Genomic DNA, 26,533 nt, shown 5'->3' with positions numbered 1-26,533 from the left:
GGGCAGGGAACAAGTTGTAATTGTAGTTGGGAAATGAACTCGGATGCCCCCGCGACAATTGGCACTCTGACCTGCGGCAAAAAGAGAGAGCGAGAGAGAGACAGAGCACGAGCACACACCACTTCCGTTTCCGCTTTCGTTTCCGCCCACTCTCGTGATATTAAGCCGTAAAGTCCTGCAAGAGAGCGCAGCTAGCTGAATTCAGCTGGGAAATCAATTGAAAATGAACCTCTGACACCTCCTCTCTAGCCGCCCCCGCGTGCTATGTGCGTTTTCTATGCCATTAAAAAATTATTTCACTTTATATCTTAATTAAATTTCGCGTCATTTTGCGGCGCTGCGTGCCTGGGAGGCGGCGGCTGGGCCCCGAAATTGCCACCCATCGGTCCCTGTTTAGCCCTGCGTTGTGTGCCAAGTAAAGTAAATTAAATTAATGTTTTGTAATCTGATAAAACCAGACAACAACACAATAACAAAACACGGACCGGACCGGACCGCATCGGACTGGCAACAAGGAGCAACAAGGATGCGCCACCATTAAATGGCCAACAAATGGAGCAGAGTCCTGGGCGAATAGATAAATAAGCCCAAGACTGCCGCTGTTTTTGGGGCAAGTGCCTGCCCCTCCTGCTCCCCATCTGGAAGGGGCCTTTTGACGAATGTCCGACATTAGCCGCCATTTGCCCAGAGAGTCCAGCGGATTCGTCCTGGGTCCAGGCATCGTGTCGGGATCTAATCAATGCCGGACGCAGGGACATGTGGCGTCTCTCCTCATTGGGATTCCCGGGAGTAATAAATGAATCAGTTGGCCAAAAGAATTCCATATTAAGGAAAATCATTCGAGACAATTAATTGATAGTACTAAGGGAAAACTAAACAATAAATTCAAGATTAAATAAATATCAAGTTTGGCATAATTGGAAAGGGAAAGTGTGGCATTTGTCTTCAGGGAACAGCTAATGCCGCACTGAGCTGAATAGTTTAGCAAAGCATAAAGACTCTCAAAAAAAGGAAAAACTATGTAAATTAAGAAGAATGCACAATGGGATACCCTTTACGAAACCTAAATTATTATTCGAAATTAGTCAACAGTTGTTCTCAGTAAAAATATAAATAGTTTTCAAATTAATAAAGACCTTTTCCTTCTTTCCTCTTTTTCATTAACAAGTTTTCCACCAAATAATAGTTACTAAATTTCGCGTTGAACTTTACATTCTGGTTTTAATAACTCCATTTGAAGTTCAGGCAATTTGATTTAGGTTTTGGCATGAAAAGTTTCAGCTAATTTGCACATTTAGTTACCTGTGCAATTTACAGGTTTTTTGACCTCGAATTTCCCACAAACTTGCGAAAATGGAGTGACGACGGGCACACACTCTCTCCCCCTCTCTGTGCTGGTAATTAATTAACCGGGCCTCTTGATTACAGAATGAAATTGACGCCATTTGCCACAGTCGTCAGGTCGCAGGTAATGCCAGCTGATGGAGTCGCAGGAGGATAAGGAGCAGGGAGTCCTGCGCCGGGCTGAGGCGGACAGGGGGCCACAAACTTGGCTCTTAGTGTAGCATACTTGAGGGCATGCTCAATGCTTGTTTAGGCCACTTAGCTGCACGCGGAGAAAATCTACTACACTATCATTTTATCTTTTGAGGCTTTCTTTCGGTGATATTTTCCACTAAGAATATAAAACTTAGTATGCAGATTTGTTAACCTTGTTAAACGTAACACAAAACTTCTTTCCGATTCAAAATTAAGACACTTTTGGCTTAGTTATGCAATTTTTAAGCTTGGATTAGCCAAAAAAAAAAAACCATATAAAAATAAATAAATATTAATTTAATGTCTGATGTTTGAGGCTTTCTTTCGGTGATATTTTCCACTAAGCGTATGAAACTAAGTATGCAGATTTTTTATCCCTGTTAAACGTAACACAAAACTTCTTTTCGATTAAAAATCAAGACACTTTTGGCTTAGTTATGAAATTTTTAAGCTTGGATTAGCCAAAAAAAAAATACCATATAAAAATAAATAAATATTAATTTAATGTCTGATGTTTGAGGCTTTCTTTCGGTGATATTTTCCACTAAGCATATAAAACTTAGTATGCAGATTTGTTAACATTGTTAAAAGTAACACAAAACTTCTTTCCGATTAAAAATTAAGACACTTTTGGCTTAGTTATGGAATTTTTAAGCTTGGATTAGCCAAAAAAACAACCATATAAAATATAAATAAATATTAATGTAATGTCTGATGTTTGAGGCTTTCTTTCGGTGAAATTTTCCACTAAGCATATAAAACTTAGTATGCAGATTTGTTATCCTTGTTAAACGTAACACAAAACTTCTTTCCGATTAAAAATTAAGACACTTTTGGCTTAGTTATGCAATTTTTAAGCTTGGATTAGCCAAAAAAACAACCATATAAAATATAAATAAATATTAATTTAATGTCTGATGTTTGAGGCTTTCTTTCGGTGATATTTTCCACTAAGCATATAAAACTTAGTATGCAGATTTGTTAACCTTGTTAAAAGTAACACAAAACTTCTTTCCGATTAAAAATCAAGACACTTTTGGCTTAGTTATGAAATTTTTAAACTTGGATTAGCCTCAAAACGTATTTAAAAATGTTGATTTAATGCCTAATATCTGAGGATTTGTTTTGTTTATATTATGGCCAAAAAACGACCGATTTCCAAATGTCATACATATTCTGAATCGCAGTAAAAATCCCAATAAGGTTCTATCAAAATATAGCAAATCGATTTTTTTTAAATTTTGGCCAATTTTGCAAAAAAATGAAAGGGGTTACATCATTAAAATTGTCAAAAATTGGCAAAAAATTTCATGTTCTGATATTTTATACTAAGTACGCAGATTTGTTAACCTTGTAAAACCTAACAAAAACTTCATTCCGATTTGAAATCAAGACTCTTTTGGCCTAGTTATGGAATTTTTAAAATTTGGTTTGCCTAATAAAATACCATATAAAATATTTATAAATATTGATTTAATGTCTAACGTTTGAGGCTTTCTTTCGGTGATATTTTCCACTAAGCATATAAAACTTAGTATGCAGATTTGTTATCCTTGTTAAACGTAACACAAAACTTCTTTCCGATTAAAAATTAAGACACTTTTGGCTTAGTTATGCAATTTTTAAGCTTGGATTAGCCAAAAAAAAAATACCATATAAAAATAAATAAATATTAATTTAATGTCTGATGTTTGAGGCTTTCTTTCGGTGATATTTTCCACTAAGCGTATGAAACTAAGTATGCAGATTTTTTATCCCTGTTAAACGTAACACAAAACTTCTTTTCGATTAAAAATCAAGACACTTTTGGCTTAGTTATGAAATTTTTAAGCTTGGATTAGCCAAAAAAAAAATACCATATAAAAATAAATAAATATTAATTTAATGTCTGATGTTTGAGGCTTTCTTTCGGTGATATTTTCCACTAAGCATATAAAACTTAGTATGCAGATTTGTTATCCTTGTTAAACGTAACACAAAACTTCTTTTCGATTAAAAATCAAGACACTTTTGGCTTAGTTATGAAATTTTTAAGCTTGGATTAGCCAAAAAAAAAAAACCATATAAAAATAAATAAATATTAATTTAATGTCTGATGTTTGAGGCTTTCTTTCGGTGATATTTTCCACTAAGCATATAAAACTTAGTATGCAGATTTGTTATCCTTGTTAAACGTAACACAAAACTTCTTTCCGATTAAAAATTAAGACACTTTTGGCTTAGTTATGCAATTTTTAAGCTTGGATTAGCCAAAAAAACAACCATATAAAATATAAATAAATATTAATTTAATGTCTGATGTTTGAGGCTTTCTTTCGGTGATATATTCCACTAAGCGTATGAAACTAAGTATGCAGATTTGTTAACCTTGTTAAAAGTAACACAAAACTTCTTTTCGATTGAAAATCAAGACACTTTTGGCTTAGTTATGAAATTTTTAAACTTGGATTAGCCTCAAAACGTATTTAAAAATGTTGATTTAATGCCTAATATCTGAGGATTTGTTTTGTTTATATTATGGCCAAAAAACGACCGATTTCCAAATGTCATACATATTCTGAATCGCAGTAAAAATCCCAATAAGGTTCTATCAAAATATAGCAAATCCATTTTTTTTTTAATTTTGGCCAATTTTGCAAAAAAATGAAAGGGGTTACATCATTAAAATTGTCAAAAATTGGCAAAAAATTTCATGTTCTGATATTTTATACTAAGTACGCAGATTTGTTAACCTTGTAAAACCTAACAAAAAACTTCATTCCGATTTGAAATCAAGACTCTTTTGGCCTAGTTATGGAATTTTTAAAATTTGGTTTGCCTAATAAAATACCATATAAAATATAAATAAATATTAATTTAATGTCTGATGTTTGAGGTTTTCTTTCGGTGAAACTTTCCACTAAGCATATAAAACTTAGTATGCAGATTTGTTATCCTTGTTAAACGTAACACAAAACTTCTTTCCGATTAAAAATCAAGACACTTTTGGCTTAGTTATGAAATTTTTAAACTTGGATTAGCCTCAAACCGTATTTAAAAATGTTGATTTAATGCCTAATATCTGAGGATTTGTTTTGTTTATATTATGGCCAAAAAACAACCGATTTCCAAATGTCATACATATTCTGAATCGCAGTAAAAATCCCAATAAGGTTCTATCAAAATATAGCAAATCGATTTTTTTTAAATTTTGGCCAATTTTGCAAAAAAATGAAAGGGGTTACATCATTAAAATTGTCAAAAATTGGCAAAAAATTTCATGTTCTGATATTTTATACTAAGTACGCAGATTTGTTAACCTTGTAAAACCTAACAAAAACTTCATTCCGATTTGAAATCAAGACTCTTTTGGCCTAGTTATGGAATTTTTAAAATTTGGTTTGCCTAATAAAATACCATATAAAATATTTATAAATATTGATTTAATGTCTAACGTTTGAGGCTTTCTTTCGGTGATATTTTCCACTAAGCATATAAAACTTAGTATGCAGATTTGTTATCCTTGTTAAACGTAACACAAAACTTCTTTCCGATTAAAAATTAAGACACTTTTGGCTTAGTTATGCAATTTTTAAGCTTGGATTAGCCAAAAAAAAAATACCATATAAAAATAAATAAATATTAATTTAATGTCTGATGTTTGAGGCTTTCTTTCGGTGATATTTTCCACTAAGCGTATGAAACTAAGTATGCAGATTTTTTATCCCTGTTAAACGTAACACAAAACTTCTTTTCGATTAAAAATCAAGACACTTTTGGCTTAGTTATGAAATTTTTAAGCTTGGATTAGCCAAAAAAAAAATACCATATAAAAATAAATAAATATTAATTTAATGTCTGATGTTTGAGGCTTTCTTTCGGTGATATTTTCCACTAAGCATATAAAACTTAGTATGCAGATTTGTTAACATTGTTAAAAGTAACACAAAACTTCTTTCCGATTAAAAATTAAGACACTTTTGGCTTAGTTATGGAATTTTTAAGCTTGGATTAGCCAAAAAAACAACCATATAAAATATAAATAAATATTAATGTAATGTCTGATGTTTGAGGCTTTCTTTCGGTGAAATTTTCCACTAAGCATATAAAACTTAGTATGCAGATTTGTTATCCTTGTTAAACGTAACACAAAACTTCTTTCCGATTAAAAATTAAGACACTTTTGGCTTAGTTATGCAATTTTTAAGCTTGGATTAGCCAAAAAAACAACCATATAAAATATAAATAAATATTAATTTAATGTCTGATGTTTGAGGCTTTCTTTCGGTGATATTTTCCACTAAGCATATAAAACTTAGTATGCAGATTTGTTAACCTTGTTAAAAGTAACACAAAACTTCTTTCCGATTAAAAATCAAGACACTTTTGGCTTAGTTATGAAATTTTTAAACTTGGATTAGCCTCAAAACGTATTTAAAAATGTTGATTTAATGCCTAATATCTGAGGATTTGTTTTGTTTATATTATGGCCAAAAAACGACCGATTTCCAAATGTCATACATATTCTGAATCGCAGTAAAAATCCCAATAAGGTTCTATCAAAATATAGCAAATCGATTTTTTTTAAATTTTGGCCAATTTTGCAAAAAAATGAAAGGGGTTACATCATTAAAATTGTCAAAAATTGGCAAAAAATTTCATGTTCTGATATTTTATACTAAGTACGCAGATTTGTTAACCTTGTAAAACCTAACAAAAACTTCATTCCGATTTGAAATCAAGACTCTTTTGGCCTAGTTATGGAATTTTTAAAATTTGGTTTGCCTAATAAAATACCATATAAAATATTTATAAATATTGATTTAATGTCTAACGTTTGAGGCTTTCTTTCGGTGATATTTTCCACTAAGCATATAAAACTTAGTATGCAGATTTGTTATCCTTGTTAAACGTAACACAAAACTTCTTTCCGATTAAAAATTAAGACACTTTTGGCTTAGTTATGCAATTTTTAAGCTTGGATTAGCCAAAAAAAAAATACCATATAAAAATAAATAAATATTAATTTAATGTCTGATGTTTGAGGCTTTCTTTCGGTGATATTTTCCACTAAGCGTATGAAACTAAGTATGCAGATTTTTTATCCCTGTTAAACGTAACACAAAACTTCTTTTCGATTAAAAATCAAGACACTTTTGGCTTAGTTATGAAATTTTTAAGCTTGGATTAGCCAAAAAAAAAATACCATATAAAAATAAATAAATATTAATTTAATGTCTGATGTTTGAGGCTTTCTTTCGGTGATATTTTCCACTAAGCATATAAAACTTAGTATGCAGATTTGTTATCCTTGTTAAACGTAACACAAAACTTCTTTTCGATTAAAAATCAAGACACTTTTGGCTTAGTTATGAAATTTTTAAGCTTGGATTAGCCAAAAAAAAAAACCATATAAAAATAAATAAATATTAATGTAATGTCTGATGTTTGAGGCTTTCTTTCGGTGATATTTTCCACTAAGCATATAAAACTTAGTATGCAGATTTGTTATCCTTGTTAAACGTAACACAAAACTTCTTTCCGATTAAAAATTAAGACACTTTTGGCTTAGTTATGCAATTTTTAAGCTTGGATTAGCCAAAAAAACAACCATATAAAATATAAATAAATATTAATTTAATGTCTGATGTTTGAGGCTTTCTTTCGGTGATATATTCCACTAAGCGTATGAAACTAAGTATGCAGATTTGTTAACCTTGTTAAAAGTAACACAAAACTTCTTTTCGATTGAAAATCAAGACACTTTTGGCTTAGTTATGAAATTTTTAAACTTGGATTAGCCTCAAAACGTATTTAAAAATGTTGATTTAATGCCTAATATCTGAGGATTTGTTTTGTTTATATTATGGCCAAAAAACGACCGATTTCCAAATGTCATACATATTCTGAATCGCAGTAAAAATCCCAATAAGGTTCTATCAAAATATAGCAAATCCATTTTTTTTTTAATTTTGGCCAATTTTGCAAAAAAATGAAAGGGGTTACATCATTAAAATTGTCAAAAATTGGCAAAAAATTTCATGTTCTGATATTTTATACTAAGTACGCAGATTTGTTAACCTTGTAAAACCTAACAAAAAACTTCATTCCGATTTGAAATCAAGACTCTTTTGGCCTAGTTATGGAATTTTTAAAATTTGGTTTGCCTAATAAAATACCATATAAAATATAAATAAATATTAATTTAATGTCTGATGTTTGAGGTTTTCTTTCGGTGAAACTTTCCACTAAGCATATAAAACTTAGTATGCAGATTTGTTATCCTTGTTAAACGTAACACAAAACTTCTTTCCGATTAAAAATCAAGACACTTTTGGCTTAGTTATGAAATTTTTAAACTTGGATTAGCCTCAAACCGTATTTAAAAATGTTGATTTAATGCCTAATATCTGAGGATTTGTTTTGTTTATATTATGGCCAAAAAACAACCGATTTCCAAATGTCATACATATTCTGAATCGCAGTAAAAATCCCAATAAGGTTCTATCAAAATATAGCAAATCGATTTTTTTTAAATTTTGGCCAATTTTGCAAAAAAATGAAAGGGGTTACATCATTAAAATTGTCAAAAATTGGCAAAAAATTTCATGTTCTGATATTTTATACTAAGTACGCAGATTTGTTAACCTTGTAAAACCTAACAAAAACTTCATTCCGATTTGAAATCAAGACTCTTTTGGCCTAGTTATGGAATTTTTAAAATTTGGTTTGCCTAATAAAATACCATATAAAATATTTATAAATATTGATTTAATGTCTAACGTTTGAGGCTTTCTTTCGGTGATATTTTCCACTAAGCATATAAAACTTAGTATGCAGATTTGTTATCCTTGTTAAACGTAACACAAAACTTCTTTCCGATTAAAAATTAAGACACTTTTGGCTTAGTTATGCAATTTTTAAGCTTGGATTAGCCAAAAAAAAAATACCATATAAAAATAAATAAATATTAATTTAATGTCTGATGTTTGAGGCTTTCTTTCGGTGATATTTTCCACTAAGCGTATGAAACTAAGTATGCAGATTTTTTATCCCTGTTAAACGTAACACAAAACTTCTTTTCGATTAAAAATCAAGACACTTTTGGCTTAGTTATGAAATTTTTAAGCTTGGATTAGCCAAAAAAAAAATACCATATAAAAATAAATAAATATTAATTTAATGTCTGATGTTTGAGGCTTTCTTTCGGTGATATTTTCCACTAAGCATATAAAACTTAGTATGCAGATTTGTTATCCTTGTTAAACGTAACACAAAACTTCTTTTCGATTAAAAATCAAGACACTTTTGGCTTAGTTATGAAATTTTTAAGCTTGGATTAGCCAAAAAAAAAAAACCATATAAAAATAAATAAATATTAATTTAATGTCTGATGTTTGAGGCTTTCTTTCGGTGATATTTTCCACTAAGCATATAAAACTTAGTATGCAGATTTGTTATCCTTGTTAAACGTAACACAAAACTTCTTTCCGATTAAAAATTAAGACACTTTTGGCTTAGTTATGCAATTTTTAAGCTTGGATTAGCCAAAAAAACAACCATATAAAATATAAATAAATATTAATTTAATGTCTGATGTTTGAGGCTTTCTTTCGGTGATATATTCCACTAAGCGTATGAAACTAAGTATGCAGATTTGTTAACCTTGTTAAAAGTAACACAAAACTTCTTTTCGATTGAAAATCAAGACACTTTTGGCTTAGTTATGAAATTTTTAAACTTGGATTAGCCTCAAAACGTATTTAAAAATGTTGATTTAATGCCTAATATCTGAGGATTTGTTTTGTTTATATTATGGCCAAAAAACGACCGATTTCCAAATGTCATACATATTCTGAATCGCAGTAAAAATCCCAATAAGGTTCTATCAAAATATAGCAAATCCATTTTTTTTTTAATTTTGGCCAATTTTGCAAAAAAATGAAAGGGGTTACATCATTAAAATTGTCAAAAATTGGCAAAAAATTTCATGTTCTGATATTTTATACTAAGTACGCAGATTTGTTAACCTTGTAAAACCTAACAAAAAACTTCATTCCGATTTGAAATCAAGACTCTTTTGGCCTAGTTATGGAATTTTTAAAATTTGGTTTGCCTAATAAAATACCATATAAAATATAAATAAATATTAATTTAATGTCTGATGTTTGAGGTTTTCTTTCGGTGAAACTTTCCACTAAGCATATAAAACTTAGTATGCAGATTTGTTATCCTTGTTAAACGTAACACAAAACTTCTTTCCGATTAAAAATCAAGACACTTTTGGCTTAGTTATGAAATTTTTAAACTTGGATTAGCCTCAAACCGTATTTAAAAATGTTGATTTAATGCCTAATATCTGAGGATTTGTTTTGTTTATATTATGGCCAAAAAACAACCGATTTCCAAATGTCATACATATTCTGAATCGCAGTAAAAATCCCAATAAGGTTCTATCAAAATATAGCAAATCGATTTTTTTTTAATTTTGGCCAATTTTGCAAAAAAATGAAAGGGGTTACATCATTAAAATTGTCAAAGTAAGATGCCTTTTTTTCCCAATTTTGCAATATAGCTAAATGAGCATCACTGGTGGAAAGTAAGATGCCTTTTTTTCCCAATATTGCAATATAGCTAAATGAGCATCACTGGTGGAAAGTAAGATGCCTTTTTTTCCCAATATTGCAATATAGCTAAATGAGCATCACTGGTGGAAGTAAGATGCCTTTTTTCCCCAACTGTGCATAATAGCTAGATGAGCATCACTTGTAGAAAGTAAGATGCCTTTTTTTCCCAATTTTGCAATATAGCTAAATGAGCATCACTGGTGGAAAGTAAGATGCCTTTTTTTCCCAATATTGCAATATAGCTAGATGAGCATCACTGGTGGAAGTAAGATGCCTTTTTTTCCCAACTGTGCATAATAGCTAGATGAGCATCACTGGTAGAAAGTAAGATGCCTTTTTTTCCCAATTTTGCAATATAGCTAAATGAGCATCACTGGTGGTGCAATATTGGGAAAAAAAGGCATCTTACTTTCCACCAGTGATGCTCATTTAGCTATATTGCAAAATTGGGAAAAAAAAGGCATCTTACTTTCTACCAGTGATGCTCATCTAGCTATTATGCACAGTTGGGAAAAAAAGGCATCTTACTTCCACCAGTGATGCTCATTTAGCTATATTGCAATATTGGGAAAAAAAGGCATCTTACTTTCTACCAGTGATGCTCATCTAGCTATATTGCAATATTGGGAAAAAAAGGCATCTTACTTTCCACCAGTGATGCTCATTTAGCTATATTGCAATATTGGGAAAAAAAGGCATCTTACTTTCCACCAGTGATGCTCATCTAGCTATTATGCATAATTGGGAAAAAAAGGCATCTAACTTCCACCAGTGATGCTCATTTAGCTATATTGCAATATTGGGAAAAAAAAGGCATCTTACTTTCTACCAGTGATGCTCATCTAGCTATATTGCAATATTGGGAAAAAAAGGCATCTTACTTTCCACCAGTGATGCTCATTTAGCTATATTGCAAAATTGGGAAAAAAAAGGCATCTTACTTTCTACCAGTGATGCTCATCTAGCTATTATGCACAGTTGGGAAAAAAAGGCATCTTACTTCCACCAGTGATGCTTATTTAGCTATATTGCAATATTGGGAAAAAAAAGGCATCTTACTTTCCACCAGTGATGCTCATTTAGCTATATATGTTTTTTAAATTTTGGCCAATTTTGCAAAAAAATGAAAGGGGTTACATCATTAAAATTGTCAAAAATTGGCAAAAAATTTCATGTTCTGATATTTTATACTAAGTACGCAGATTTGTTAACCTTGTAAAACCTAACAAAAAACTTCATTCCGATTTGAAATCAAGACTCTTTTGGCCTAGTTATGGAATTTTTAAAATTTGGTTTGCCTAATAAAATACCATATAAAATATAAATAAATATTAATTTAATGTCTGATGTTTGAGGTTTTCTTTCGGTGAAATTTTTCACTAAGAATATAAAACTTAGTATGCAGATTTGTTATCCTTGTTAAACGTAATACAAAACTTCTTTCCGATTAAAAATTAAGACACTTTTGGCTTAGTTATGTAATTTTTAAGCTTGGATTAGCCAAAAAAAAAAAACCATATAAAATATAAATAAATATTAATTTAATGTCTGATGTTTGAGGCTTTCTTTCGGTGAAATTTTTCACTAAGCATATAAAACTTAGTATGCAGATTTGTTAACCTTGTTAAAAGTAACACAAAACTTCTTTCCGATTAAAAATCAAGACACTTTTGGCTTAGTTATAAAATTTTTAAACTTGGGTTAGCCTCAAAACGTATTTAAAAATGTTGATTTAATGCCTAATATCTGAGGATTTGTTTTGTTTATATTATGGCCAAAAAACGACCGATTTCCAAATGTCATACATATTCTGAATCGCAGTAAAAATCCCAATAAGGTTCTATCAAAATATAGCAAATCAATTTTTTTTAAATTTTGGCCAATTTTGCAAAAAAATGAAAGGGGTTACATCATTAAAATTGTCAAAAATTGGCAAAAAATTTCATGTTCTGATATTTTTTACTAAGTACGCAGATTTGTTAACCTTGTAAAACCTAACAAAAAACTTCATTCCGATTTGAAATCAAGACTCTTTTGGCCTAGTTATGGAATTTTTAAAATTTGGTTTGCCTAATAAAATACCATATAAAATATAAATAAATATTAATTTAATGTCTGATGTTTAAGGTTTTCTTACGTTGATATTTTCCACTAAGCATATAAAACTTAGTATGCAGATTTGTTATCCTTGTTAAGCGTAATAGAAAACTTCTTTCCGATTAAAAATTAAGACACTTTTGGCTTAGTTATGTAATTTTTAAGCTTGGATTAGCCAAAAAAAAAAACCATATAAAATATAAATAAATATTAATTTAATGTCTGATGTTTGAGGCTTTCTTTCGGTGATATTTTCCACTAAGCGTATATAACTAAATATGCAGATTTGTTAACCTTGTTAAAAGTAACACAAAACTTCTTTCCGATTAAAAATCAAGACACTTTTGGCTTAGTTATGAAATTTTTAAGCTTGGATTGGCCAAAAAAAAAAAACCATATAAAATATAAATAAATATTAATTTAATGTCTGATGTTTGAGGTTTTCTTTCGGTGAAATTTTTCACTAAGCATATAAAACTAAGTATGCAAATTTGTTATCCCTGTTAAACGTAACACAAAACTTCTTTCCGATTAAAAATCAAGACACTTTTGGCTTAGTTATGAAATTTTTAAACTTGGATTAGCCTCAAAACGTATTTAAAAATGTTGATTTAATGCCTAATATCTGAGGATTTGTTTTGTTTATATTATGGCCAAAAAACGACCGATTTCCAAATGTCATACATATTCTGAATCGCAGTAAAAATCCCAATAAGGTTCTATCAAAATATAGCAAATCGATTTTTTTTAAATTTTGGCCAATTTTGCAAAAAAATGAAAGGGGTTACATCATTAAAATTGTCAAAAATTGGCAAAAAATTTCATGTTCTGATATTTTATACTAAGTACGCAGATTTGTTAACCTTGTAAAACCTAACAAAAAACTTCATTCCGATTTGAAATCAAGACTCTTTTGGCCTAGTTATGGAATTTTTAAAATTTGGTTTGCCTAATAAAATACCATATAAAATATAAATAAATATTAATTTAATGTCTGATGTTTGAGGTTTTCTTTCGGTGAAATTTTCCACTAAGCATATAAAACTTAGTATGCAGATTTGTTATCCTTGTTAAACGTAACACAAAACTTCTTTCCGATTAAAAATTAAGACACTTTTGGCTTAGTTATGAAATTTTTGCAGATTTGTTAACCTTGTTAAAAGTAACACAAAACTTCTTTCCGATTAAAAATCAAGACACTTTTGGCTTAGTTATGAAATTTTTAAACTTGGATTAGCCTCAAAACGTATTTAAAAATGTTGATTTAATGCCTAATATCTGAGGATTTGTTTTGTTTATATTATGGCCAAAAAACGACCGATTTCCAAATGTCATACATATTCTGAATCGCAGTAAAAATCCCAATAAGGTTCTATCAAAATACAGCAAATCGATTTTTTTTAAATTTTGGCCAATTTTGCAAAAAAATGAAAGGGGTTACATCATTAAAATTGTCAAAAATTGGCAAAAAATTTCATGTTCTGATATTTTATACTAAGTACGCAGATTTGTTAACCTTGTAAAACCTAACAAAAAACTTCATTCCGATTTGAAATCAAGACTCTTTTGGCCTAGTTATGGAATTTTTAAAATTTGGTTTGCCTAATAAAATACCATATAAAATATAAATAAATATTAATTTAATGTCTGATGTTTGAGGTTTTCTTTCGGTGAAATTTTCCACTAAGCATATAAAACTTAGTATGCAGATTTGTTATCCTTGTTAAACGTAACACAAAACTTCTTTCCGATTAAAAATTAAGACACTTTTGGCTTAGTTATGAAATTTTTAAGCTTGGATTAGCCAAAAAAAAAAAACCATATAAAATATAAATAAATATTAATTTAATGTCTGATGTTTGAGATTTTCTTTCGGTGAAATTTTTCACTAAGCATATAAAACTTAGTATGCAGATTTGTTATCCTTGTTAAACGTAACACAAAACTTCTTTCCGATTAAAAATTAAGACACTTTTGGCTTAGTTATGCAATTTTTAAGCTTGGATTAGCCAAAAAAAAAAAACCATATAAAATATAAATAAATATTAATTTAATGTCTGATGTTTGAGGCTTTCTTTCGGTGATATATTCCACTAAGCGTATGAAACTAAGTATGCAGATTTGTTAACCTTGTTAAAAGTAACACAAAACTTCTTTCCGATTAAAAATCAAGACACTTTTGGCTTAGTTATGATATTTTTAAACTTGGATTAGCCTCAAAACGTATTTAAAAATGTTGATTTAATGCCTAATATCTGAGGATTTGTTTTGTTTATATTATGGCCTAAAAACGACCGATTTCCAAATGTCATACATATTCTGAATCGCAGTAAAAATTCCAATAAGGTTCTAACAAAATATGGCAAATCGATTTTTTTTTAATTTTGGCCAATTTTGCAAAAAAATGAAAGGGGTTACATCATTAAAATTGTCAAAAATTGGCAAAAAAATTCATGTTCTGATATTTTATACTAAGTACGCAGATTTGTTAACCTTGTAAAACCTAACAAAAAACTTCATTCCGATTTGAAATCAAGACTCTTTTGGCCTAGTTATGGAATTTTTAAAATTTGGTTTGCCTAATAAAATACCATATAAAATATAAATAAATATTAATTTAATGTCTGATGTTTAAGGTTTTCTTACGTTGATATTTTCCACTAAGCATATAAAACTTAGTATGCAGATTTGTTATCCTTGTTAAACGTAATAGAAAACTTCTTTCCGATTAAAAATTAAGACACTTTTGGCTTAGTTATGTAATTTTTAAGCTTGGATTAGCCAAAAAAAAAAACCATATAAAATATAAATAAATATTAATTTAATGTCTGATGTTTGAGGCTTTCTTTCGGTGATATATTCCACTAAGCGTATGAAACTAAGTATGCAGATTTGTTAACCTTGTTAAAAGTAACACAAAACTTCTTTCCGATTAAAAATCAAGACACTTTTGGCTTAGTTATGATATTTTTAAACTTGGATTAGCCTCAAAACGTATTTAAAAATGTTGATTTAATGCCTAATATCTGAGGATTTGTTTTGTTTATATTATGGCCTAAAAACGACCGATTTCCAAATGTCATACATATTCTGAATCGCAGTAAAAATTCCAATAAGGTTCTAACAAAATATGGCAAATCGATTTTTTTTTAATTTTGGCCAATTTTGCAAAAAAATGAAAGGGGTTACATCATTAAAATTGTCAAAAATTGTAAGTACGCAGATTTGTTTACCTTGTAAAATCCTTGCATCCTTTCTGATTTCTATTTAATAGAATTTCCCGGAATTAAATTTTATGGATTGTGGTTTCACACTTTCTTAAAAACTTTTGAATATTTGGAATAATATAGAAGAAGCACGGATTATTTATAAAGTCTATCTAATTCTCAGTGCAGAGATTTCAGGGGTTGTGAAATATATATCTGTGGGCGAGGCCATCTGGCAATTGCTGGAATTATTTTCAGCTTCAACTGCCGTCTGCCCCTTGAGCTCCATTTTCCATTGTTGCGTTGCTCCGTTTTAATAAAGTGCAAAAAGTTTGCCCCGCTCCAGAGTGCAGATTAAATATGCAGGCCGCGCCTCCACTTCCACTTCCACTTCCGCATCTACTTCCTCATCATCCACTGGCACTCCCAGTGCCTTCCCCGCGGATAGATGATGATAATAGCGATAACGACGATTAGGATGGCAATGATTATAAGGAAGATGATTGCGAGGATGATGATGATACCTACCTACAACCTACTCTGCGAGAAAGTTCTTTGCATTATGAAACTCGAGATGAACTTTTCCGCAGCTTAAACTGGATAATACTTTTGATTAAATTAATCAAGTGGCCAAGAGAACCAGAAGTATGGCCACTTCACTTCGTTTCACAGTCCGATATTATGACACATTTTTGACTTACCTGAAACGAGAAGAAGAAAAAAAGGTGTTAAATATTTGTAGATTGAAACAAGCTGCGGTTTGGAAAACTACTTTTGAAAGTTTGCCATCTAATGGAACTATGTATGTACTTTTGCTCAACTTGTTATAGTTATGGGCTGAGCAATCGATAACCAATCAAAATGGGCAAAGCCGAAGCCGGAGGATGCCGGGGCGCTCATCTAATGAACTTCTCGTGCAATTTGCCAAATGAATCGCTGCCAGTTTTGCGGCGAGCCAAATCACACGCTTCGCTCGAACGCACCCACTTTAAACAACTCGTACACCCACTCGCACACCCACTCGCACACCCACTCACACACTTCTCACACACCTCGAAAAGGACTGCAAAAGCCAAAGAGAAGTTTCCTTTTGAACAGGTGAAACGGCACCACAGCATACAGAGAAAGAAGCATCAATATTAATAATTTATCGTTAGTTATTTTAATTATGCAAAGATGTTATAATATATAATTAATATAAAATGCGGATATAAAAATATAGATCCCCTCTATGCCTTGCTTTCTAATTTGTCGTCTTTGCTCGTAGTTTATTCTTGATTTACTCATCATCAAAGTTTACTTTTTGGCTATTTGTTTATATGATTAGTCATTATTGACAGACCTTTTAGTTGTAGTTTAATCGAAGTTTAGTCGTATTTTAGACGTAGTTTTGTTATAGCTTACTTAACTTACTAACATTTTATTTACTTATAGCTTCCTAGATGTTTACTTATCGATTTCTCGACTCCTATTCGTCGTTTACTTACCTTCTATTGTTGTTTATTCAATTTATTCTTCGGTTAACCTGTCGTCCTTTACTCGCTACATCCTGCATCCTGTTGTTCTGTACTCGTCATCCAGTTCTCGTCGCTCTGCCTAACCATCTGAAGGACTGTGGCCTTAAGCTTGCGTCTCGAGGCAATATCTCTCAGCATGCAACATAATTTTTTAAACAAACCCATGTCAGATGGTTATTTTCTTCAAGTGCAGACTCCTGCTGCTGCTGCCACTTGGCTGGCACGCACTCCCCACTTTCAGTAACCACCGCATCCACATCCACATCCGCATCCGCATCCACTTGCTGTCTAGGAGCTGCGGTTTCCTTGGTTTGATGGGTTTCTGCGGTTTGTTTGTTGCACGGTGGCAGCTCCGTTGCTGCGACATTGCGACATTGCCACATTGCGCATAGTCTTGCTCGGATTCAGGACTCAGTCTCAGTCTCCGTCCAAATCTGAATCCGAGTCCTCGAGTCTTCAAATTCCATGCCAGGATGTGCGGCTTCATTTGTCAATGCTGGGGCGGAAAGTGGGTGGGTGCCTTTGACAAATGTCAGACCAACTGACGGAGATGGATGCAAAAATCTATCTGGCGAAATAAAAATGTCGCCGGGCCAAATAAATATATAGTACGTAGTGTACACTGTACACTGTATACACGTACAAATAAAATGCAATTCCCCATAAAATGAAGAAAGTCAACTGCCAGTCAGCCTGTCAAAAACGAAAGCCTTCCCACTTCTTGCCACTCGAACGAGAGGCAACTTCATTCTAACATATATTTTCCGGAAAGTCAACCAAGAGTGCCGGGAACAATGGCCAGGACAAACATATGTACATATGTACACAATGTACTAATGCAGAGCCCATCACTTTTCGATTATTTTCCACGGTTTTCCATGGTTTTTCTGTTTTTTTTTTCGTCCAAATGCCAATTCAAATGCAAATTTCATATGGCGGCACAACGACCAAAATGATTGTTTGATTTGCCATAATTGCGATCGCTGATTGACTTGCCCATTAGCATTATCATTCCCCAAACGGGAAGGAGAGAGAGAAGGGGATGCTGCACTGCATCCCTGGACACTGATAAGCCGCTCCACTGGGCAATTCAATTAGTCGAGCCATAAAGCTTTTCACAACTCCGTTCTGGACTCCAAAACCTCGCATCTGTGCAGTTTTTAAAGTTGCAAAAAAAAGGTGAAATAGAGTCAGGCGAATAAGCTGGAAGCACAGCGAATGGTGCAAGTGCACTTCCAAAAAAATATATCCCAAGAATATAGTTTTATAAATATTAATATTTAATATTCAGATTTTAGAACTTGCTCTCTATGGCTATCTAAATGTTATCTTCAATTAAGAAGTTATTGTAAAAGTAGGTAAAAGAACTCCTCAACTGAGCACAATACAATTCCTTGACTTAAAGTACCTCTTGCTCTTTCTAAAGGATTTCGTGTTTCGTCTCAGTGTCCTTGTTCTGACTATTTGTAGTTCGTTTCCCACCTCCCCCTCAGTTTTCCACACCGCTACCCCTGTGTGTGTGTGTGTGTGTGTGTGTCTATGTTATGGCAAAGCTGGAAACTTATGCTTTTGCCAGTTTATTGTCTTGTTTTGCTTTGTTTCAGCGAAAACAAAGTCGGGAAAATCTTTTTCGAGCACAAGGCACCCACAAAATATATTCTTCCTGGAGACACTCAAATACACTCAGTCTGCGATCGAATTAACTACAACGCTTTTGACTTTGAGTTGAGCATTTATTAAATTCAAAATGATTTCATTTATTTACCTGAATAGCAAAGCAATTCGAACAATTTGAACGAGCTTGAGGACCCTAAAGAAATGCCACTCGAACTATTGGTAAACACTTTTTAATTTGGAGACTTTTGGGCTAATCCGAAAGACTTTTATGCTGGGAAATAATGGTATTTCTAATCAAGAGCCTTTCTGCCCACTTGGCTAAAAACTAGTGGCTAACGGCTAACGGCTTTGTTGTTTGTGTACAGAGAATTACCATATTGACCAAGTTTTGTGTTATGTCACCTTCGGTGAGGCAGGGAATGTACATGAGCACACACTAGGATAGTCAGGATATTCAGGATATTCAGGATATTAGAATAGTTTAGCGATTCCGCAGATAATAAGTTTTCATATTTTGGCAAAAACAGCAGCAGCCAGGAAACTTTTGTTGGCGAGACATGATATAACTGACCAGATACAGAAGCTCCCACTCCCTTGACATACACTGAGCTTCACAATTTTAATGAAATCTCAACACTCGTTATGAAGTAATGCCCGGCTTTCATCAGTTACTCATTCACGCCCCTTTGACCATTTGCGTCAAATGGATTGACGACTTATTTATCGATTTTCCACACTTCCCCCGGGCCATCACCCCTTTGGGCCATCCAGCCAGCTCCTTTGGGACCATCCATTCATTCATTACATATTTATTAATTTGATTTTCATCCAGAGAATCGCTTTTCCTTAGGTCCCTGCCCTCAGACGAGACACTGCGAGAGTCAATGAAAAGGAAACAATCTGCTTTCTTTTCTTTTCATTTTTCGGGGAGGGATGAAAAATCTCTTTATAAGATTTCCCCTATTTTCTTATATTTCTCAGGTTAAAAAATACAATTTCTTGTATATGATATTTTCATCTTTTTGTTCTAAGACCCATCTCTGATCTCATCATCTCTGGGCATTAATAATATAATCGCATTTGCTGAGGGCATTGACTGTGTCGGCTTTGCTGGGATAATCTTTAGGATTCTCCTTTTTTTTTTATATATTTATATATATATGTATATATTTTTTTTTATTTGGGGGACCTTGCTGGGATTTTCAGTAAAGTTTGCGGGGTCGAAAGGGCGTCATTAAAAATCATTAAAAATCAGTGAAGTGTCACAAATGCGACCGCTGTCCCTTCGGCCAGCCGCTTGAAAGGTTCACTTCAGCATTTTTACGCCACTTGCCGAAGGACCTGGGGCTGGTTTTTATCCGCATCGCAGGAGCAGGAGCAAGTGGCAAGGAGCAGGAGCCTTTTTGCTCACATTATATGTATGTTTCCGTTTTGGGGACACTTGTGCAAAAATATCATGTATGCTATACGCACTTGAATCAAACTAATTCCGGTGGGAAAGAATTAGGAAGAAAAAAACGAAAGAACTAAGGCGACTCTAGAAATGTTTATTGGTGTTTTTCATTCTCCTAATCGTTTGATTTTTATATAGGAATATAAACAAGCTTTTAGGAGAGCTATTTATTAATAAATAAAATGTTTAAAACAAGAAAAACTGGGTTGTTTACCTACAAAACAACCGAAAACATCTTTATTCTAGGTATATATTGAATCTATATTTCTATATACCAATTTTTGGGGTAAATCAAAGTTTTCCAAATGGCATAAGTAAGCTAAAAATGCATTCATTTCAATTCGGATTGCATTTCTGTGCTTATTTTTATGCAAATTTGTTAACTGCATATACAGTTTTCATATATAAAAAATTCAATTTGTCGTTAATTTTTGAAAATTTTAATGATGTAACCCCTTTGCTTTTTTCAAAAAATTGATAAAAATTTTTTTCTCCTTTACATGCCTAGAAAGATTCTCCTGTTGATGCTGATCAAGAATATATATGATTTATAGGGTCGGAAACGACTCCTTCACTGCGTTTTAGGCTTCTGATTAAAATTTAAATACCCTGAAAGGGTATAATAAGAGAATTCATTAGGAAGTGTTTCTACTTGATTCAGTCTCCTCAGGGCCACAAAATAAGCTTCTTTTAACCAATCTGTGCATATTCTATACAAATATTGAATATATTATATATATTCCATTATTTATATTCTTTAACGACTATTTAAAGTATTTTTAAGGCCCCATTTACTTATGCAAATATAAAATAAACTTTCAAATGGCTTTTATAGTGGCCCTATATTTTTGTAATGAGACAGGAAACTCATTTCGCCGCATAAGGGCATTCCCACATTCCCCATTTCAGTTCGATTTTATTACCAAATATATATGTATGTATATATCCGTATATATGTTTTTTTTGCCAGGACAAATATGCTTTTTAAAGCATACTTTTGTGTGCTGTTGGCGGTTATTTGTTACAGTTGGATGTCCTTTGATTGGCCTGGGCCTTTTCAAAATGTGTCCTTGTGTCGACACAGTATTTGAGTGTGTACTGTGCGTGTGTAAGCGTGGGGTGTGCGTGACTCTGCCATTGTTCTCAACATCGTTTTGGGGCACGAGAATTTAATGTTTGCCAACAATTGCGCCTCAGAGATTTGAAAAGCAGATTCGCTCTAAAATTTATTTACGTTATTATTTAGTGTGTGTGTGTGTGTGTGTGTGTGTGTGTGTGTGTGTGTGTGTGTGTGTGTGTGTGTGTGTGTGTGTGTGTGTGTGTGTGTGTGTGTGTGTGTGTGTGTGTGTGTGTGGGTGTGTGTGTGTGTGTATTCCAGGGAGGGAGAGCAAATTAAAGCGCCACCGCCCCCGCTTTGAGGGAGCTTTAAGGGAGCAAGCAAAAGCAACATCGCCTCATGAATGCCTGATGATCTCGACAGGACGTTGCCCACTTACAATAATCACACAATTTACACGCATTTTGTGTCATCGCAACGAGCGGTGGCGCAAATATCTTTATATAAATGCCGGGCACATACCGAAAAGCGACTTCCCCCGACTGGGACATGGATGGCAGTAAATAAACTAATGCGGCTGCTTGTTAAGCAAAGTGCCGTCATCTATTAGACAATGTCCCAGGACCCGGAGTCAGCATAGAGCTGGAGCCAGACCTCGGAGCCGGACCCAAGCCCACTCCAACTGTGAGACCCATCCTCTTCGGCAAATGAACTGAACTCGACTGAATGACGAACTCGACAGAGTCCAAAAATGACAGGGAGTTGGGGACAGGAAGAGCATCTACAAAATGGGACTGGGGACAAGGCAATTTTTCTCGACTCTGACTGGACACAAAAATATTCGCCATGTTGCACCGAGAGAAAGGTTTTCATAATCCAAATTCTTTCCGATATTTCTTTTCAGTAAGATGACTACATTTTCTCCCAGTGACCGCTAGTGAGTGCGTAGCATGTGTGACAAATGTCTGGAATTCCCTGCTGCTGCTGCCACCCACGCTTGACTCTGGTTTTGGTTTCGCTACGCTTCGCTTTTTTTTCCCTCTTTTTTGGCCAAGTTTTGTGCTACAGCTCTTGGCCTTTTTGTTTTTGGTCCTCATGCATGCGACTCATTAAGGAGCAGCACGAGTAACGAGTCAACAGAAGGAGCTCTCTGCCCCTCCGCGCGAATTCCCTCAGCTGGAAGCAAAACAAAGTGCAGCCCGCCTCCCCACCACTTTACGCCTGTCACCCGTACGTATACGTAATGGACAGCGGGAGTCATGGCCAAAATAGAGATGACGCGGCGGGAAAAGGACAAAGGATGTCGCAGGATGTCTTGCCAATGAAAGCTGACAAGCTTTTTGGAGTGTAAAGTGTGAAATCGGTAAGCAACGATAACAAAAGGTAGAAAAATATTAACACAAAATTCGTAATTATTAATAAATTCCCAATGTTGACTAGAAATTTATTCTCTCAATCGATAGTTTGCTCAATAAACAGCGATTAGCTGTTACCAATCCAAGAAACATCCACACACACATGATGACAAGACTCTCATCCCATGTAGCCGATGGGCGAGGACACAGAGCAAAAGTAGAAATAAATAAGAAATAAACGAAGCTACTTAAACGCTTCAGTGCCACCGAGGGAGGCACAGCAGGTGGTCCGGGTGCATGGAGATCTTGAAACGCTTTAATGAGCACCACCAGCTTCCTCTACCCAAGGAGTCCTGTCCAGCTCTTCACCTCTCTCTCTCTTTATCCTCATAGCTGGCTATCTTTTGTTGATTCTATTTCTGGCTTGGAACCGGGATCCAGCAACGTGCTGTCCATACATACGAGCCATTGTCCGAGGAGGAATAGGTTCTGGTTGAATTTTTCTATTTGCTTTCTATTTGCTTGGGACTATTTGCTAAGCTGCTCCTGCTCCTGCTCCTGCTGCTGTGTGTGTTATAAGGCGATGGATGCCACGGTGTCTTACCAAACCGAAAGACCCTTGGTCGCTGACCTCTGAAGGGATCCCTGGACTTGAAGCTGACTAATGACATATGCCGGCGGTCGGCGGTCGGCGGACGGCATTTGGCGGTATCATTAATTATCGACAGGTGGTCCAAAGACCACTCCAAGCAACCTGAGAGACCTGCGAGACCCTGCGGTCGAGTGTCCCGACTATCAATTACCCAATTGCTGCCATAATTCACATCGAGAGCCGTTTTATTTTTATGCTAATTCCGTGCCAGTGGGGCGGAACCGTAGCCAAGAAACGAGAAACGAACTGAACCTTGTTTGGTTGGCTTTTCACGTGCGTAAAATAAATTTAAAACGAAACGCTCGCCCGACCGCCCCCCTGCCTGGCAATTGCTATTTTTGGCATGTTTTATGGCCGCCAATCGAAGGGAACGGGATGGAGGGACGGGTCGGAGGGGCTTTCCAAAAGAAAAGGTTAATAGCAAACTTTTTCCGCAACCCGAGAGCAAAATCGTTTTATCAAACCGCCAAGAAGAAGCGTAAGCAAAACAGGGCCCGAGCCACACACAGTGCAAAGTTTTGGCAACTCTGGCTAAAGATCCCAACCTCTCCTTAGCCGCTGCCAGAGAGTGTGGCGAAAGTTCGTTAAGTAAGTGAAAGAGCTGTGAATGATTTATTGCATTTTAAAAATGTAAACTGAGCAGCTGAACTGAGGGAGAAGCGAAAAGACCCGGAACGAGGACAAGGACAAGCCTTTCGCTTCCGTTTGGCTTGACAAAACAAAAGAAGAAGGAAAAGGGAAGCCCCTAAGAACCATCACAACTGCATTGCTGCTGACAAATTGCCACCCGAAACCTGTCGTTGCCCTTGAAGCTGGCCGCACTGCGTATACGTAATGTGCGTATACGTAATATGGCAGCCCTTGGACAGTCGCAAAAAAAACTAAAGAATATCAAGAAAAGAGAAAGAAAAGTGGAGGAAAAGACAAGAAGAGAGTGTGTGTGTGTGTGTGTGTGTGTGTTGGTGACAAAATCTGCAGGGGGTCCAGACAGGTTGGCAAAACAGTTTGAAGCTGTCAAAGATTGATTTTCCCTCAGGTGTCTCGAGAGTCTGAGGCGGGCTTAAAGTGAGCTCTCTGTCAAAAAAAATAAAAAAACGGACACAAAGTGTGTAGGAAAAGCGAAAGAAAACTATTGAGAGAGAGGGTAAGAGAGAGTAAGAGAGAGAGGTAGCATTTCAGCAAATATTTAACCAGCAACTCACACAAATCGAATGCACTGAGAACAAGTTCTTTAAGCTCTTTTCCAACTCATTTCTGTCGACTTAACTCCCTTTGAATGCTTAAATGTTTCTATATATATATCTTAAATGCAAAATCAGCTCGCTATATATTATTATTTAACCTCTAACCTATATTTTATATAGAATTTTTCCCATTTTTTGTCAGTGACAGAAGCAGAGTGCGAGCAAACAAAGTGGACAATGCACATCGGATGTTTTTCAGCCCGTTCACATCGAAAATTGCTTTCGCCAAAAGTTTGGACAACGCTGGCGATGAGAGGGGGGAAGGGAGGTAGGTGTGTGTGGTGTGTGTGAGTAGGTGCAGAGTTGCGATTAAAGCCAAATTCAATGGCCATTTCGTGCTATCTGTCGATCGTCAAATCGGAAATCGTACGGGGAATAATGCACAATTTGTATATTCATCGCTTCCGGCTATTGCCATATTTGATTTATGCCATTTTCCAACCCCCCGAAATCCCCCTCCCCATTTTGGAACGCCCAAAAATCCAAACACACACACACACACATAGAGAGAGGGGGCGTGGCCGGAGGCAGGACCAAAAACAGTAGCAGAGACAGTGAAACAAATTCAATTGAAATACAATTGGCTTATAAATGAAAGCCTATTTGGCAGAGGGACAGAGAGAAGGGGAGAGGCGAGGAGATAGATCGATTGGCCATTCAATATGTGCCCGATATCTTATGGCTCTGTAGCTAGGGGGGCGTGGCTGGGCGGTGAGCTCTCAAGGCCGCCGCTTGACAATGAAGAGCTCAATTGGTTTTGCTGCTGGGCTTTGGCATGGAAATGATTACGTCAGGACAATGGGACAGAATGTTGAATTGATTGATTGACTGATTACGCGTTCACTCACGGAAACGATAATTCCATGACAAACACAGAGATATATCCCTGGGATATACCACTAAATTTGCAAATCTAAAAAAAAGCAACCTCTCTTTGCTTGGCCTAAATCCCAACTGCAAGAAATTTCCATTAATTGAAAGTAAATGCGTAGCGAACCACGGATGATACTGAATATCGATGGGCTTAGTGCCACTTAACTGTGATTACTTTATCCTCCAAACTTACTTCCTTGCGACTTTAAAGTGCGCAAACTTTAAGCCACGGCAGGGAGTATCCTTTGGGGGCGAGGGTGGGTAGTTTTGGGGGACTTTTCCTTTTCCTTTTCCATTTCCCTCAGCGCACAAGACATAATTACAGAAGCGTCAACATCCCCCTGCCCTCCCTGCCTGCCTTCCTGCGAGGAAAAAGGTAGGTGTTGGGCGTGCGAAAATTCCAGCAGTTTGCCTATTAGTAATTCATAATCCCCTGCCACAGTCCCCCGGTGCCATGTCGCCACGGCAGTGTGCCAGTTTCCATGAATGGCGCCTTTAATTGAGTGTCCTTACATGCGCCTTTCGTCCTTTGTCGTTCCCCATCCCCTCCCCCACTCCCCCCACATAGCTGGCATATTTGCCCGACTTTGATTTGGTATTCATCCAGTCTTTGCTTTGGGTTTTCTCCTTCTCTCTCTATTTTTTTGGATTAAACTAAGAATTTCTTTTCTCTTTGGTGGCACTTTGACCCCTGGAATTTAAGGCCACTTGAGGCCACTGGATCGGTGGCTGTCATAAATCAATTAATCTGCGAAACGCAATTAGCCAAGTCAAAGCGGCCCAAGGTGTGGTCGAGTCGATTGGCGGGTGTAAGGTGGTTTTTGGGGCTTCGGTTTACGGTTTATGGTTATCGGTTTTGGCGCCTAATCGATGTTCAAGGCGAAGCAATTAAGTGGCATTAATGTAATGGCAGCAAGTGTAGGGAGACTCAACCGCAGAAAGGACTTCACACGCACACACACTACCAGCAAACATAAATAACAATTTGCGAGTTGCCTTGTATTATTATGGGGAAATTAACGAGCATCCGACTAAAACATAATACCGCACCGCACATACAATTGCCAGGCCGGAAAACCCAATTACACTTATGACATTTGCAGTGTCAGAGCATCCTGATTGCCTGTGTGAGTGAGTGAGTGAGTGTTTAGCCTTAAACCACCTTCATCAGCCACAACAAGACGCTGTGACAGTCCGGTAATGAAATTTGCCACGGACACACCTGGCCTCCTGGTTGCAAGATGCGAAAAATCATAGATTTCTCTCAGTATAATATATAAGTCAATTTTACGCAGAGCCGCACTTGGAATCTCTGTG

General features: G+C 34.8%; 1 protein-coding gene across 2 annotated transcripts in view; it reads right to left on the bottom strand.

The window, feature by feature from the left end:
• Nucleotides 1-26,533, bottom strand: part of vex (somatomedin B and thrombospondin type 1 domain containing protein vexed) — a 100,368-nt gene that overhangs the window by 44,072 nt on the left and 29,763 nt on the right. The gene's annotated exons all lie outside the window — the stretch shown is intronic.

This window comes from Drosophila serrata, unplaced genomic scaffold (genome assembly GCF_035046125.1).
Source record: "Drosophila serrata isolate PLE 108 unplaced genomic scaffold, ASM3504612v1 contig_276, whole genome shotgun sequence".
Taxonomy (NCBI): domain Eukaryota; kingdom Metazoa; phylum Arthropoda; class Insecta; order Diptera; family Drosophilidae; genus Drosophila; species Drosophila serrata.
The sequence above is the reverse complement of the archived record's forward strand: the minus strand, read 5'-3'. Positions and strand labels throughout refer to the sequence as shown.